Source organism: Struthio camelus, chromosome 6, assembly GCF_040807025.1.
Source record: "Struthio camelus isolate bStrCam1 chromosome 6, bStrCam1.hap1, whole genome shotgun sequence".
Lineage (NCBI taxonomy): Eukaryota > Metazoa > Chordata > Aves > Struthioniformes > Struthionidae > Struthio > Struthio camelus.
This window is the reverse complement of record NC_090947.1, coordinates 42,011,501-42,025,823: the sequence shown is the minus strand read 5'-3', so window position 1 is coordinate 42,025,823 and position 14,323 is coordinate 42,011,501. Positions and strand designations below refer to the sequence as shown.

The 14,323-nt window shown below is 46.6% G+C and overlaps 1 protein-coding gene across 4 annotated transcripts in view; it reads left to right on the top strand.

The window, feature by feature from the left end:
• The window catches only part of ZEB2 (zinc finger E-box binding homeobox 2), a 111,885-nt gene that overhangs the window by 46,366 nt on the left and 51,196 nt on the right, over positions 1–14,323 (top strand). The window contains exon 1 of one of the 4 annotated variants that reach the window (XM_068949324.1): positions 9,529–9,629. The exons of the other annotated variants lie outside the window; for them this stretch is intronic. The gene's annotated coding sequence lies outside the window, so the exon portion shown is untranslated. Of the gene's footprint in view, positions 1–9,528; positions 9,630–14,323 lie in introns of those variants that run through there. 4 annotated transcript variants of the gene reach the window in all.

Here is a 14,323-nt window from a genome sequence, read left to right as displayed (position 1 = left end):
CCGAAACAGGGGAAAACGCGCGAGGTCTAGAGAAAGGGAAAATACATAAAGGCTTGAGGTCTGAAGCCTCAATCCACATCCCTTATTTTACCTCTTAACCACTGGCAATGATGCATACATACACACACACAAAAAAAAAATCTGCTTTTTAAAATACTTGTTAGTGCTCTTCCCCTCTGCTCGGTATCAGCCCGGCCCTTGCCCTTTGCCAGCAGCTCCAGAGGGAAACAGATGCAGGAGGAAAAAAAAAAAAAACTCATCCCGGCCGGAATAAAATCATTATGACACAGCAAACCCCAACATGACGTGTGGTTTCAACAGCCTCTTGTACCCGGCGCGGCGTTTCCTTTTGGCTGCGAGGATAAGGGTTTCGCACTCTTTTTGGACCCGGCGCTGGCAGCCAGTTAATAAGAGCGTTCCGGCTGCCCACGAGGCGCGGACAGATAGGACAAATCTTGAGCCATTTTAAACTCCCCGTTGGGTCTGAAGCTGTCTCCGGAGGTGGTGTTTCTCCAGGCGCACACGTGCGTGTAGTTTCTCCTGCACACCTGTGGGCACAGCAACAGAGATCTGCGCGAGGAGAGCATGGTTTGCGTTGCCCACTGGAATGTTTCTAACGGCACCAAGCCTTAATTTTGTCCTTTTTTTTCCATTGATCAGGACATATTGGGTAAGATACCTGGTTTAAAAAAAAAAAAGAAAGAAGAAGAAAAAAGTAAAAAATATTTGTTGCATACAGGTTCACGCTCGCAAGAACGGTGTAAATTGGGATTTCCTGAGCTCAAGCGCTTGACTTTGCAGCCTGAAAGGGCAACAGAGATATTCCGCTGCCTACAGCTGCGCCAGCCCCCGGGTTTTGCATCCCCCGCTGGGGCTGGAGGCGCAGCCATCTATTTTCGCCGCGGGTACGTCAGCCCCAGGGCACAGCAAGGCCGCTGCTCTGGCGGGGGAAGCAGGCCACGATGCTAGGGCGAGGAGAGCACCATGGCCCGGTTCTCCATTTTCTTCTCAGGTGGCTTTCCAAAGGGTAGACAACCCTTTTGCAGGGCACGCTCGCGGGAGCGGGCCTTCCCCCTTCTCCTCCTCCTCGCCGCCGGCCCGCGCCTCCCGCTCGTCGCCGACGCAGGCGTGACATTGCGCTGCAGATGTTGCGTTGGCGCCGGTAGGAGCTTGGCTGGAGGACGCTCGCTCTCGGTTATTAATTTGGCATGTTACCACCACTCTCTGGAGGGACGCGAGCGACAAAAGCATACAGCGCGTTTAAGCGCCTATATCTGGGCCAAACCCAGGGAGAACAGCATGGGTATGCCCAAGGCTGGTCTTCAGCCTGGGGACGTTGTCCTGGCCATGCTTCGGACGCTTGGGCCAAACAAGGGAGGTCTTAGAGCCCTTTTGAAAGGGCTGTATGAATTTTTTCCCGGCAGAAAATGTAAGTAGCCGCCCGCTATGGGTCACTACCCACTAAGACCCGCTGTTCGACGCGTACCAGGAGGGAGGAAGCGTCAGAGCCGCGTCGGCCCTTGGCGCGGAGCCGAGCGTTCGTCTCGGTGACGCCGCTCACCGGGCGGCGTCGTGGTGCACGGCGCTTAATGCCGTGCGAGATCGGCGGGGGCTGTGTAGCTGCAGCAGCGCCTGTGCCGCTCGCGCTCGCCTCCGGGCCCCGAGGCTCCCGCCGGCCGCGGCCCTGGGCGGCTGCCGCCCGCGCGCGCTTTGGCCAGCGCGTCGCCGCGGAGCTGCGAGCCAGCCGGCGCCCGGCCAGCCCCGACAGCGGGCCGAGAGGCCACGGACCCAGAAGGCCACTTTTTTTTTTTTTTTAATTTTTTAACCTGTCTTTAAAGCTGACAGATTTTTTTTTTTTTTTGGGCAAGTATTTCGATAGTTTCGGCTCTAGCAGCTAGTATGATATGCGGGAAGCAGTGAAGGGGCCTGAGTGCTTTTTCGCTTCCCGTTGGTACGAAGCCGCTCGGCTATGAGTTATGCGACAGACTCATTTCTGTAAATTCAGAAGCCGGCGCTGGTGGTGCAGTTTTTCACACAGCTTCTTCAGTGACCCCTAACATCTGCCTAACCCTTAAGCGTATACAAACCATTTCTGCCTTGGCTTAGAGGGTGGAGGGATGTTTTTGCTGCGTTCTTTGGGAAAACATGCGTGTTACAGCTCTAGGCCACTATTTTTTATTCTTTTTCCTTTTCCTAAGCAATTTTACCTAACAGATTTACGAACTCCAAGCGTCTGTCTGGTCATCTTCCAGCAAACAGCGCTGGATTTCCCTGTGATATTAAACGCATCCGAGGTCGGCTCCTTTACCGCTTCTTTCTTTCTTGGTAGCTCAGGATTTCGGAGTCTTCCTCCTTTGTCTCGGGAAGGAACAGCGCTGAAAGCATTTCCACCTGGATGTTTAAATTATTTAAGTTGCAGGAACCAGACCTTTTCCCTCCTGAGTAGTTGTGGGTTTTAAAGGCTAAAATTGCTTCATCATGCCAAAGTGAAAGTATGCATAAATTATTTAGTTAAACCTGAGAAAATACAGACTTTTCTCAGTGATCTTTCAAGGGCTGCCTACTTAGATTTCAGAAGAATGGGCAAGGGTTTTCTCCCTCTCCTTCTCTTTCTTTCTCTTGAAAAATATTTTAAGTACCTATTCAGTCTTTTCTCAGATAAAGCCGTGACCAAAAATGGGAGGGCTGGGTTGTGTTTATAATAGAGAGTAAAATGCTGTAGACATCCTAAGTACCTGTACTCCACCACAAACGTGTAAATTCCCGCTCCGAAACAGGTAACACGCTGCAGTGACTGTTCCCGATGCCCTGTAAAGGCTGTGTCAGCATTTCCATTTTGATCTCTGTTTATCAGGAGTTTATAGCTCAACTGTAAAAATACAGAGGAGCAATTTTTTTAACCTACTTTCAGCTGGCTTTTTTTTTTTTTCGTATTAACTCTGAGCCAGATTGCGAAGTTCTTGGTACCCTGCACATCAGAAATGTGTTGCTGAGGTCAGCAAGGTTACTTGGAGAGTAAGGCAGTGCTCCTGCTATGTCAGGATCTGGTCCTTTTTATTCTGACGGTGCAACGCTGCTCCCATTTAAGTCAATGAGAAAGCTCCCTTGGGCTAAAACGGAGCGGGACCGGTATTTAAGCCATCGCCAGGATACCAGAAGTATCCTGGTTCTGCCAACACGGCGGAGTTTAGCAGACCGGTCCCCTGTGCAAAGAAACCTGATCTCTGCTGGGATGATGTCAATATTGCTGTCGCTGATTGTAGGATCTAGATCAGGGTCAGATAGAGGCATGTAAAACAGAGCGGGGAAGAAACGATGAGTTTTCATAGGAAGTCCTGATCCTCGGCCAAGCGTTGATGCAGAGGCTGAGTCAGGGCGCGGGGACCGAAAGCGGCGGGGCGGCGGCGGCCGCGTGCAGAAGGATCAAGTGTCCCGACTCCAGAGCGGCCCGTCAGCCGGTGATTCATTCGGTGAGAAACACCGACACCGTAGCTCGCGGCGACTTCGCGTTTATGGGATTGCGGTCCCCCCCGGCGATGAATAGGTGTTTTCAGAATGAATGTGCGCACCCAGAACCCGTTCGGTTTTCAGTCAATGGAGCCCTTACAATCAATCAGGTAGATGATACCATATGTGCGAAACCAATAGGGATCACAAAAACACATATTTGTCCAAGCCGGTCCTTCAAGCTGTTGTGGTAGGTCAGATGAATTTTGCAAAGCTGGAGCAGCAACGAGCAGAAATTCTGCGGAAAAAAGGCTGGGAACGATTTCTCTATATAAATCCTGCTTTAAATGCTGGAAACGCTTCGTGGGTTCTCCTACGAACTCCCAAATACTTCAATGGACGGTTTGGGGGGTTATCTGTTTTAGACTTCAAGGGAAACGAAGCACACCAGGAAAAGAGGCTTGGGAGAAATAACTCTGTAGTTGCGCCGTGTGAACTTTGCAGTTCAGCGAGAGAGCGGAGACATCAGCCGTAGCTCGCACAAGTGGAAGTGGGGAAATAAATTGTTAAAAATCACAGTGTGAGATGGGGAATCAGCTGTAACTGCAGATCTCATTGCTTTGGTTTAGTTTCTGCCACAACCTGCACATTAGCATTTTCTCTCTGAATTATTATGAAGATTTGTATTATATGTAATTACAATACAAAGAGGCTCTGCCAGATAAAGCTATTTGCTGAAGTACTGTTTTCAAAAAACACAGTCCTTTCACACTTTAAGTTGCACCTTTTCATTACCTGCTAATAAAAGTACAGTGGGTAGATTTGCCTAAACATGTCTTGCTAAGAACATTAACCCCATGGGTAACTCTGGCCTTTTGAGAGACAAGCTTTAAATTTTAACAACATCTCCTTTTAAAAAAAAAAAAGGTCAAGAAAAGATACTAAACTGTTTTTGTCCCTTTTTGTCAATGTTGTAAGCATCCCCATACCGTAGATAACAGAGTTAAGTATAGAAAATGCATTGTGGCCAGGCTCCCGGATTCACTACTGCCATGTGAATTATAAATCTTACAAACAGGGGTGATACATCATTTTTTATTAAACTTATAACATGACTGCTGCACAAATAGTGTTTACATAGAAGGGTATACATTTAATTTACTCTCTGGGAACATTTCTAAAGAATATAAATTGCATTTTGAAAGCTTCCTTCCACATAAAGTTCATCATTTCCCCCCCCCCCTTTTTTTTGGCATTTTAATTGAAGCATCCAAACAGCCTATCCTTGCTCGAAGTATCAAAGAGCAAACATCCGTCGCGCCGGTATAAAATCAACTCTAATTTTCTTACCACGAAGTACCAGATAATCAGCCTGTAAATTTTACCTACGTTACTACGTGGATGCGGAGCTATAAATTCAAAACCGTGCGCAGGTTGGTGAAAATTGAGGTCTAGGCAGCAATGCATGTCCATAAACTTTTTCTCAGGTTATTGGAACAGAACAAATCAAAAGCTGTTCCCGGCTGTATGATATTCTCTTTTGATAGACCGGCCGGCTTGTTGTTAGCAATCCAAGTGCAGAGGTTAGTCGGAGCAGAATGTAATTTCTAGCAATCTGACAGACCTGCGGATTGAAGCGGCAGGTTTTCCCTTCCGATTTCAGGGAATTGCTTCTTACTGTGACAAATGATTAGCTGTTATCTCTGACTGAATTTGATTTCTACAAGCAGCTGAGTCAGGTAACTTTGCAGCGTGTGAGGGGTGGTGGTGGTGGTGGGGGGGGGGGTTGCAGGAAATGAAATCAGCTCCCTAGTCACACACAGCCCAAATGAAATCTTCCCGCGGGGGTGAAAATTGTGCTTTTGGTTAACTAGAGGCAGATTGAGCGAATACGCGTCTCTGCCTTGATGACTTGGTGGAGTCTTTGAGCTTCGCCGTCCAGCCTGCGCTCCCGACTGCAGGAACGCGGGGCTGAGGGCGAAGCTGAAGCCTTCGGTGCCAGAGGTGACCCGCAGACAAAGGTACCCCGGCTGATGTGGCATAAGCGACGGTTACTAAATTTGGCTTTGCATTGTTTCCGCACAAGGGAGTGAATTGTGACGGTAATCAGATTAGACTCGTTAAGGAGGGGGGGGGGGGGGTTGAAAAAAAACACACAAAAACAAAAAACTCGCCCGGGGTACGACGCCTTCTGCACGGCTTAACCCCGGGCTGGAGGCGCCCGCAGGTGAGATGCCCCCGCACGGCGCGGGAAACGACAGCGATTCCCATGTCCCAAGGGTGCCGAAACCAGGCGGATGGAGTCAGCGCAAAGGGAACTTAGTCATACACGAGATTTCTTTCTCTTTCTGACTTCCAGCGCTACGGTGTCTGGCTTAAGCCCAGGGCTCGGTTTCGGTCCGACTTGGGTTGCACAAGTCTCATCGCTGCTAATAACCCTCCTTGTTTTATTTTTACCTCCGAAGGACACTCCAAACATTTTGCTGGCGTGCCCTTAGCCTCCCCGCTCGGCCCGGCCCGTTCTTGTTTTCTCAGCTCCTTTGGCCACGTATTGAGCAATGTAAAATGACAACGCAACAGCGGCGACGAAACGCAGGGCCCTTCCCAGCATTCACTTCTGGTTAGGATTAAACACGTCCCAGGTAATCGCCTAAGTGCGCACAGGCAGCCTAAAGCACTGATTTACTGACGACGCTTTTCTGCTTTTTCCCAATTCTCGTTTTAATTTACTTAAAACAAGGAGTGGGACTAATTGTACTTCCTGGAGGGGAAAAAAAAAAGATCAAAAAATAAACCGTAAAAGCCTTCAAAATCTTCCTTCCTCGCCCCTCACCTGGGTTGCCAGAAGGTAAAAATGTGGGGTACAGCAAAGCCCCAAAATAGGAGGAGGAAGCCGGGGCGGGGGGAGAAGGAAACCGGAGCGGAGCCGCCTGAGCCAGGGCCAGCCGAAGCGGTCCTCGCACGCGCGGCCCCGCCGGCCCCGGACACATCTCAGGTGAGAGCGGTGCCGCAGCATCCCAGCCTCCGGGGCTGGAGTCCGGCCATGCTTTGCTGGATTTCCAGCCTCCAGTACAGGGCCAGATTTCTGTTTGTCCTGCAGCGTTACGGCATTTGTGTTGGGGCCGATAAAAGAAAGGCCGCGAATTAGGTTAAAATCTATAACGCGCAAAAGTAAATAAGATGATAGACTTACAAGGATATACGTTTCCTGTTAAAAAAAAAAAAAAATGAATTCCCTTATCAGGATTTACTTGAAAGGAATACGTCCTATTAGAGCAGGCGAATGCCTTGAGGAATGCGGGCAAGATTAAAGGCTTTTGTCGGGAGTCGAGGTTTGGTCCAGGTTTCCTGTGCAGCCAGCCCTCCTGTCCCCACGTGAATGTTTTGCTTTTCCTCCTCTCCGCTCTCCCTTTCTCGGCGAGGGGAAGAGTAAACCCTTCTCGCTGCCTGGCGGTGTCAGATTAAATACCGAGATGGCGACAGGAAAAAGGCTGGAAGGAAAAACAAAAGACAGGGGGGCGAGAGTTATCAGGTTGGCGACGGAACTGCAGGCTTGTCGGACTCCAATTTACAGAAATCCAAACAGATTTTCGTTGACACGATCTGCAATCATTACCGCCGGAGCAGAGCTAATTAAGAAATTAGCTTTCCTGATTGCCTGTTCTCACAGTGATGAGTAGTTGAATAATGTTGTATGGCTGAAATGTTCTAAAATCAGACAGTTTAACAAGTGTTTAGACTTTTGCGGCAATGCCGTGTTTGCTCTGTCTGTAGTACCCCTGCTCCGGCGCTGTTTGTTTTTCTGCAGTTTGCAGCACCTCGCAGGATTGTTTCTTTTGCTGCTTTCCCCTTATCCTGGAGGGCGAGGACTGTATGTTCGTCCTCCTTTTAGAGGGGCATTGGCGTGGGGAAGCACACTGCTCCCGCCGCAGGCGCTGCTTGCGGTTCCCTTCCCGTTCCTTCCGCTACTTGCAAAGACCGTACGTTTCTGGTGTAAATCGGGACTAATTCGAGAAATGGCAGTGGAGTCATGTTGATGTGAATAGCATGGAAAAGTGAAAGGAAACAGGCCCTAGAAAGCTTCTCTCTTCTTATATGTTAGAAAATATTTGTAATAAATAATTCACCAGCCAATGAGTTCTTCTCCTACCTCCTCAAATTGGAGACTATTTAGGAAATAACAGCAGTTATTAAATATAATGCAGCAAATTCTGCCCTCTTTCACTCCTGTGAATTACGAGGCAGCTCTAGGTTGACATAACATCTTGGTCTACGTGGTGAGGCAGCAAAGTCCTGCACCCACCCTCCTTGGCTGCCTCCTCTCCCTTTCTAGGAGCCCTCCACAAGCCATCTCCTCCTCTGGTCTTCCCTACAGACCACCTCCTGCTTTGGGTATTTGTCCTCTGCTCCCAAGCTTTATTCTTTGCTGTTACAGGTCCAGCAAGACTTTAGTATTCATATCTCCCAAATAGTCTTCTGTAGGCCCTCACTTCTCTTCTGGTTGGAGCTGGTTCCTTAACCTGGAAAGGTAGGAAGGCCCTTCCCTAAGATCCCAAGAATATAATTTTTCCACCCCGTTTTGTACGGACAGTGAGGCTGCTGCTACTGCACACAGCCAAGGGACTGGAATGTCCCGTGTCCCATGAAGGTGGCACATCAACCTCTCAAGGCTAATAGAGAACCTATGGGCAGCAGAGACAACTCCACAAATGCCTGTGCTCATAGCCACCTCTGAAAGAGCCCCGTCTCTGCAATCAGCTCTGGCATGCTGACCGGTCAAAAAGCTGAGCAATTTTAGGCAAATGCCCTTTCTTCATGCAGCCAGGGCAAAGTGAGGAGTCCAGGTATCACTTTGGTGAGGAAAATACGTCTTCTGAAAGTTCAGGAAACAAATTCAGAAGGCCTAGTGTATTTAGGACAAACTGTAATTAAGTAGTGCAGTTGATTTTTGACTTCTTTATTGTAATTGGGCTTGTTATACAGTGAGGTATTGGTCAGGTGGGAGTGATGGTGGCAGAATTAGGCCCTAATTAAATAGTTTAAGTATGTAACTCTGTCTCTAAAGCTAACTGTCTCGAGTATGGTATAAGCTACGGTTGAAGTAAATCATTATGATCTTACAGAGCAAAACCGCAACAAAATAAGTAACCAGCGCACTTCTGGAGGGTTTTGTAAATAAAACAAGAATGAGGTAGCGGAAAACAAACTCGGCTTAGTGGTCCAGATCATATCTGACACATAAGGAGGATTCAGAATATCTCCTTCCGTTTCGAAAAAGGTGGCCATGAGCCAAGCAGTTTTTCTTCACTTAGCTCCAACACGCTACTCAGCCCAAAACAGCAAAGAGAAGGGATGGACTTCGTTAGTGAGCTGAAACCCATGATACTCCTGACAGGAGGCCAGATACTCCTGCCTGGGGTGTCCCAGTGCACTTGCTCCTGGGAGCTTCACAAGGACGAGCTTGTGAGATCTGCATGCTGAAAGCCTCCATGGTCTCCTGTGGTGTGCTTTGCCTCCACAGACATGTGTACACGCATACACACACAGAGGCCACTTTATCTGTGCCTTGGAAAACACAATAGGGCCCATTATATAAAGAATCGCAAATTCACCAGAAGGACATAATGTATAGAGTCTTATACAGCACAGGCTCCATGAAAGGGATTCATCTCTTGCTATCAAAACTACATCACAAGAGTAGGAATATAGTGGGGTGGCCTGTGCTGCAGAGCACAGGAAAATATGCAGCTCCCCAAAAAGCGTGGAAAACTCCATAAAAGGAGTACAGTTTACTGCCACCCAGAAATCCAGAGCAGACCCTAACCATTGGGTCAATTAAATGAGTTTTGGGCACTCCGTGTTTCCTCACGGGCTTGAATGTCCTCAGCAGAAGTGTGTGTCCTACAGGGTGTGGTTTTCCTTGCTCATGAAGGGTACAACGGTGTAAGGTGCACGGATATGCGTACACTTACCTCATCTCTGAGGAAAGGAAAAGGAAGCGTGAAGGTGAGGCCATCAAACATGGAGCGATGATGGTCACATTGTGCCCTTATAAGGGGATGAGGAAGTGTTTCGGAGGCTGCTTCACTCAAGACAGCACAGTAAACAGCAGCTTTCTGGTCCTGGTGCAGCAAACCAGAAGCTGGGGCAAACGTTCAGCAGAGAGCACCTCAGTCCTGCTGGTAGGTCAACTGGGGTGGGATGGCCTCTTGGGATGCAGCCTGCTGGGGGTGCAGCACCCCATGGCACGTCTATAGCCATGTTGATAAGCCATAGATACCTCAGATAGGGCTGGCTGGTTGCATCGTGCAAGTATTTTGCTGCTGCCTTTGGGTGTTTTTAATGTCTGCGCAACACATGCCTTATGAGAAGGAGCTCATTCTCCTGCCTTTTCTCCTTGGCCGCGATTTTCTCGTAGTTACAGCTTTGGTCTTTGGGGCTTTCATTTTTGTGTACAGCTATCCCCTTGCTCTCTGTGCATCCAAGAGGAGGATTGTTGGCTTTTGCGTTAGTTAAACTGCTTCTTTGCTTCAATTTTATAAGTTGTGGATACGGTTTTTTCAATAATTTTTGCTCTTGTGATAGCATGCACATAACAAAACGCACCTTTTAAAATGAAACCGCAAAGTCAGCCAAGAAGGCATACATGAGCATAGATATATTCCTCTATAAAGCAGGTATTCTTTTTTTCCCCAAGTTCTTAAAATATTTTTAAATTTTGACACATGTTGGCCCAAAATAATTATTTACTCTGTACAACCAGTAGTAAAAAGAACCCAGAGGGAAATTCTGGCAAAGGTGTTTTCACACATCTTCAACAGAGTCTGAGTCTAGTCAAAGTTATATTGATGTAAATCATGGTATGAGAAACTATATTTAAGTCAATAGTTACACTGGCATAAAAGTTGTGTGAATATAATTAAAATCGGCCCTCCTTGGAGCTGTGCATGTGTGGCAAAATTTGGGCCTAAATTTTGCAGAAATGAATTAATAAATGCAAAGAGGGTTCAGCAGTTGTAAAATTAGATATACATCTGTGAAAACATCTATCCAGTTATGTAGCCGCACATTTGCAGGCTGCATTTTACACTTTGTGTAGAATTAAACTATTAGTAAAAATCTGTCTGCAAATAGTGACACTAACTTTAAAAGATCACATGTATTTATATTGTTTCATAATGTTTCTAAAATAGGAGTTCCTGAAACATCACTTCCACTTTAACAAAACGTGTTACTTCACACTGGCTAAAAAATCTATTTTCCTGAGGAAGAACTATTGAAGTATTGAAGTAGTTAGCTGGGAAGGGTTGGGTTAATATATGTAATTTTTTTCTTTCATTGGACTTCCTTTTGCCAACTTTACCTTGTATAAATAATTTTGCCTGTGAGAGTCTTTACATGGAATGCAGATTGACTATTACTTCCTGAATAGATTTAAATTTAACACCAATTTAGTCACTGTAGTATTCCTATATTGGAAATAACAGCTTCCATAGGACTTCTACAAAGTGCCAGAAATATGATCTCATATGTGGAAACAAATTTAAATGTGTTTTCTTTTACATGTTTTCTTTTCGTATATTTTCCCCACCTATGCTTCCCTTGTTTCCCAAATTCTCTCCTCTACTCCAGAGCTGTGAGAAATTTGGAAAATTACCTGGTGAAAAAGCTAGTGTTTAATAAGGACCTCCAGTCTTGCAAATGTTCTTATGTCGAAGCTTAGTTTAAAAAAGCAGCCTATTTCTCCTTCTCAAACACCAGATGCTTTGAAGGTAAAGCCGGGCTGTCTTTTTCCTAATTTCCGACCTGAAACATGAATGCCAATAAACGGAGGTGTGATCAGAATTCTGGAAAAAGCTGATTTAGCTCGGGTGCTCCTCAAACGGCTGGTTTAGGCTTTGGGAAGGGGAGTTTCCCAAGAGGTGTGGTGATATCTCTCACTGCTACGTGCTCCTAACAGGGATAGGAGTCCCGGGCGAGGGGGGCTCGGTGAGGACCATGGCTCCCTCACTTTTGATGGGGACAGGGGCTGGCTCTGAGAGATATCAGCTCAAGATATATCCTGGCTGTGAGATATATCGGTTGAAGTGGGACAGAGCTGCTGAAACTTGTCCCTCACATGCAGCAGAAGCACTATGGAGAAGGGCCAAACAGTGACTTTCTCTGTTCTCCCCTCATAAGACCATGCTCATGTAAGGCTTAATCTTTGTTTCCTCTTTTCTTTCTCAAAAAAAAAAAAATAAAAGCTCACCTCAGAATGAGATCATAGCTCAATGCATTATGGTTTGGATGCAAATGTACATTTTCAGTGGGTTCCTTGGCTCATATGTCAGGCGCTATTGGAATTTTTTTAGTTATTTGGCAGTTGAATAGTATGGTTTCCAACTTCTTCTTCATCAGCTTTTCAGACAAATAGAAAAGAGCTAATAATACGCTTCAGTGTGCTCTCCAGGCTTGGAAAGCTAGCAAACAACTTGCTATAAGTCTAATATTCCTTCTCTAGTCTGCCTCCTACCTTTTGCAATTAGAAATCCCAGTAGGGGCAGCTGAAGAGCAACCCTTCTTGGGTGGTAGCATCCACTCCCTGTCCGTTCCCTAACGGAATGAAAAGCTGCTACAATTCAACAAGACAATGCACCTAATCATCAGCGGTGCCTTTATTTGGCGTTCTGCACTGCTTCACCTTGTTTTTCTAGGTAGGGTGTTTTGCCTGCTTGACTTTTTCTAAAACTACTGAAGAAAAGTGAAACGACATTTAGCACATGAACCTTGTGAATATATTGTCTTATAGAAACACAGAACCTCACTTCCACTCGCTCATGCCACAGATACCTGTGGCTCCTGGCCATTGCAGTCGGTTGCAGACTGGGTGTGTGCCAGGGGCAAAACAAAGCTGCAGCCGTGCAACGCTCTGAGCAGCTGAACTCCCTTTGGGGTCAGTTATCGGTGGAGTGTATCTTTCTTAATAATGCCTAGCGCTTTCCATGCTTACTAAAAGTTGTGGCATAATAAAGAGTGGGAAAAAAAAAACCTTGTAGGAACCTTGTAGGTACTAGATCAAGGCACCTTGTAGGCATCTTGTAGGTGACTGATCCCCTGTATATATAGTATTTTATTCTGCTATTAGTAGCAGCAGTAATAGAGTTAACTGGCACAAAGACTGCACTGGATGTAAAGTAGAGCAGGAGTAGGACGAAGGGGATAGGCTGTGTCTTGGCCAAGGACACAGTGATGACCCCAGCAAGGGCAGTAGGTTTCCCCAGACCTTTCTTAGGCCCTGGCAACGAGGTGGCACTACCCTTCCTCACATGCAATGAGGAGCCCCATGAGCTGCTCAGGAAGGAGCCTCGCTGAACACTTTGCATTTTTGTGACGGTCCATCACAAAGATACTTGGCTCCATTGCTGCAACACAGCTCTAAAATTCACAATAGTCAGGCTCACCTGCCAAATGTGTGCTACCTAGGGCTGTTGTGGATGGAGAAGGGGGAAGCTGATCAGCAGATCTGCTGTTTGAAATTGTGCTTAGCTGTCTTTTTGCTCATGCTTTCCCCCACATAGAGTCTATGCTTCTTGGTTCACCCAAACACGCTTCTTTCACAAGTTGCATTTTCTGATAGGAAAGTTTCTGAGGGTGCAAAGTGAAGTGGATGATTCAAAGATTTACAGAGAGATAACTTAAAGCTATAGGAACAGCAAAGCATGATGCGTAAGAGGAAATGATGAAGGTCTATAAGAGAAGCAGGAATATTTGAAGGGGCTGTAAACTCCTCACCTTGTCTTCTGCCTTTCTTCCATAGCAACACCTTCTGGACCCTAACAGCTCATATTATTCAAGGACCTCGTAGTGGTGTAGGTGGCTCTCTAGAACTGTGTGACTTTGTCAGTGGCCTGTCATACAGCTAACGAGAGATGCTGTTTGCTGATATCTGCGATGTTGCGGCATTGCGGTCAGCCTGTCATGTTAGTGGACAGGCTTGTAGAGTAGCTGAACAGGATTATCTCTATTGGAACAAAGGCTGAATTGGCTCGTCGCTACGCAGCAGCGGTAGAGCCCGTTGCAAGACACTGGGAACAGTAATCTTCTGGTGTATTTAGTCTGGAAGAAGTAAAACTAATTGCTCCTGCATTAGGAGCAGTGAAACAATTCATGCACTTTCGGCAGGTAGGCCAAGGAGGCTCTAAAAGCTGGTTTTCACCCTTGGATAAGCAGATGCAGGACTAACATAAAACTTTGAAGCATGTCCAAGGGCAACCGTTACTGCTAAAAAGTATAATTTTATCATTAGGTCTAAATCTCTCCCTAGAACAAGCAGTGGTTAGAAACTCGAGTCTGTAGCTGGCAAAATGTAAATTAACAGTATCAGCCCCAGCAGCTAACGGCCGTTTTACCACCGGGAGTTTTGCAGGTTTGGGCTCGTAACAGTCGAGAGATCCCGATTCGGTGCTGACGCCCGTATAGGGGCAGAATCCCTGCCACGTGGAGCTCATCGCGGATTCAGGATGACGTGTCCACTCCGAGGACGTAATGGCTAATACACAGCGCTTTCAGTTAAAAATATAGCAGCGAGTCTGCATACTAGACATTCCGTTCAGGCAGGAGAACACGCACTTGCGCATACTAAGCTGAACTTCTGAGCTCGTTTTTACATTTCTTTCCTCCATACACCCTAAAGGATCATTATGGACGAATGGTCTGCACATCATCATTTTATGAAACAAAGATGTGTTTGTTTTACATGAAGGCAACAAAAAAAGTCCTCACTGACTTCTATTATTTTTCCCTGTATAGTGATGTAAACAGAAGTGACCAAGTGTTATACCCCTTTGTCTCCCCACCACTAAAAATTACCTGTTAGAGGTATACATACGCTTCT